This window comes from Penaeus japonicus, unplaced genomic scaffold (genome assembly GCF_977035675.1).
Source record: "Penaeus japonicus unplaced genomic scaffold, GWHDUDI00000001_assembly GWHDUDI00000019, whole genome shotgun sequence".
Taxonomy (NCBI): Eukaryota; Metazoa; Arthropoda; class Malacostraca; order Decapoda; family Penaeidae; genus Penaeus; species Penaeus japonicus.
In genome coordinates this window covers 2,389,729-2,393,554 of record NW_028234421.1, presented here as the reverse complement: position 1 = coordinate 2,393,554, position 3,826 = coordinate 2,389,729, and positions in this window count along the sequence as shown.

The following is a 3,826-nucleotide window of genomic DNA, read 5'->3' as shown; positions in this document are numbered from 1 at the left end:
TTCCAGTACCCATCTGCCTGCGTCCATGGCTCATAATCCCTTGTTCATGGCTCCACAACAACATGATTTTCCACAGCTTTGATTCAAATCTATCATATTCTAATCCTACACTGCAGTTCATCTAAGAATTTGATCCGGATTAGTATGTAATTTAACTTCGAACCTAAGTCTTTATATGGTTAGACAAACAGTTTGAAAGTTCAGTGCTTCGAAAGAAAAGAAAAGAAAAGAAAAAAAAACGTATCGGTTTCCGACTCGAACCCGGCAGTGAATGAGCAACGGTAAGGTACACGCCTGCAGCATCATCCTCAACACAGATCATCGTAATTGTGATAAGATCAATAAGAATTCTATTCCAAGTGTCCCTTCCACTCTTTCCTTTCTTTTCTTACGACGAAGAGAGCATTTGCACAAGCAACTCAAGAGGTGTGACCCTGACCCACATTGAACAAAACGTCAGATCCTCTGTATTGTTCACTTCCTGCAATGGTGTCGCCAGGGAAGAGCTCACACGACCTTCACAAGGTCTCGCGTGTGTCCAAGCAAAGGCAGCTACAGCACTTCGCCTTACTTGGAGGGCGGGCGGGCGGTTGTATCGCTGGGCAGGGAGTGAATACAGACGCTTTGTTTTCCCGAGTACTTTGTTCAAGCCGTGGCGTTCTTGTTGCTGGGACAATGCAGACTGCATCGACATGTAGATTCGGTCTCTTATATATACATATATATACATATATATGTATATATATATGTATATACATATATATACATACATATATATACATAAATATACTTGTATATGTATGTATATATATGCATATACATTTATATACATATATATACATATATACATATATATATACATATATATGTATGTATATACATATATATATGTATATACATATATATACATACATATATATACACATATATACTTATATATATACATATATATACTTATATATATACTTATATATATACATATATATATACATATATGTACATATATATACGTATATATATACATGTATATACATATGTATACAAATACACATATATATACATATATGTACATATATATACATATATACATATATATACATGTATATATACATATATATACATATACATACATACACACATATATATATACATACACAGATATCCACACACACACACATATATATATATATACATATATATGTATATACATGTACTATATATATATGTATATATATATATAAATATATGTATATATATGTATGTATGTATATATATATGTATATATATTTATATGTGTATTTATGTGTATATATATATGTATGTATATGTATATGCATGTATATATATACATATATATATGTATATGTATATATTCATATATATGTATATATAATTATATATGTATATGTATATATATGTACATCATATATATATGTATATATCCATATATATGTATGTATGTATATATATGTATATATATTTATATATGTATATATATGTGTATATATATATGTATGTATATGTATATGCATGTATATATATATATATACATATACATATATATGTATATATTCATATATATGTATATATACATACATATGTATGCATATATATGTGTATATATATGTATATATACATACATATGTATGCATATATATGTATATATACATATATATGTATATAACATATAGATATGTATATATGCATATATATATATATGTATGTATATATAATATATATATATATAAATGTATATATACATATATATGTATATGTATGTATATACATATGCATATGTATATGTATATATACATATATATGTATATATATATGTATATATACATATATATACATATGTATGTTTAGTATATGTATGTATATGTGTGTGTTTAGTATATATATATACATATGTGTGTGTATGTATATATATATATGTATATGTATATATACATATATATGTATATATATATATTTATGTATATATGTATATATACATATATATGCATATATGTGTGTTTATGTATGTTTAGTATATGTATGTATATGTATGTGTGTGTGTTTAGTATATATATACATATGTGTGTGTGCGTATGTATATATATATATTATATAAATATATATATACATATATATTATATAAATATATATACATATATATTATATAAATATATATATACATATATATTATGTAAATATATATATATATATATACAGATATATATTATATATATGTATATATATATAAAACATACACACATATATATCTATATGTATATATATATGTATGTATCTGTGTGTGTGTATATGTATATACACAAACACACACACACGCATGCATATATATATATATATATATATATATATATAATATATATATATATATATATAATATATATATATATATATGTATGTATGTATGTATATATGTGTGTGTGTTTAATATATGTATGTATATGTATGTGTGTGTATATATATATATGTATATATATGTCTATGTATATAAACATATACATATTACATGTATATATATGCATACATATATATGTATATATATATATATGAACATATATATATATATATATATATATTATATGATATGTATATATATAGGAACATGTATTTATAATATGTATATATATATATATGTATGTATATATATATGAACATATATATATACATATATATAATATGTATATATATGTATATAAGAACATATATATATATATATATATATATATATGAACATATATAAATATATATATATGAACATATATATATATACATATATACACACATGTATACATATACATGTATATATATGCACACATATATATGTATATATCTATATATACATATATGTATATATATTTATATATGTATATATATGTATATATAAATATACATATATATACATATATATGTATATATATATGTATCTATATACATATATATGCATATATATACATATATATACATATATACATATATATACACATATATATGTATACGCAACTTGCACTGACAACTCTTCTTTTCAAATGTCTAAATATCTTCCGTATTTCCCTCAGTACTTACGACACCATGCATGTCCAAAACCCGTCTATACAGAGTCTCATCTCTCCTTTCTCTCTCGCTCTCTGTCGCTCTCCTTCTAACTCTCTCTCTCTCTCTAACTCTCTCTCTCTATCTCCCTCTCTCTCTCTCTCGTCTATTTGTATTTTGAACATCGCATTTTGTACACAACAAAAAAACAGCAAAAACGACTCCCTCCTTCATATTGCTTATGTTTATCCCCAAACCTATTTGTTTACGCCGGAGTCAAGGAAAAAACAACAATACATCAGGTACTTTTGATCCGCGTGTGTCGACGGTTTGTAAATACTGCTACAGTAGGAATTATAACATTGATAGTAATAATGACGATGATGATGAGATGAGGATAATGATATTGACACTGATGATGATAATAATGATAATGATAGTAACAATGATAATAATCATAATGATAATAACTATGATAATTATAATGATAATAATTATAATGATAGTAACTATGATAATAATTATAATGATAGTAATAATGATAATGATAGTAACTGATAATTATAATGATAGTAACAATGATAATAATTATAATGATATTAACAATGATAATTATAATGATAGTAACAATGATAATAATTATAATAATATCTGCAATAATAATTACAATGATAATATCTGCAATAATAATAATAACAATGGTATTAATAATGATGTGATAATGATACTAATAATGACTGATAATGATAATATAAATAACAACTAGAAGAGATTAAGTTAATGA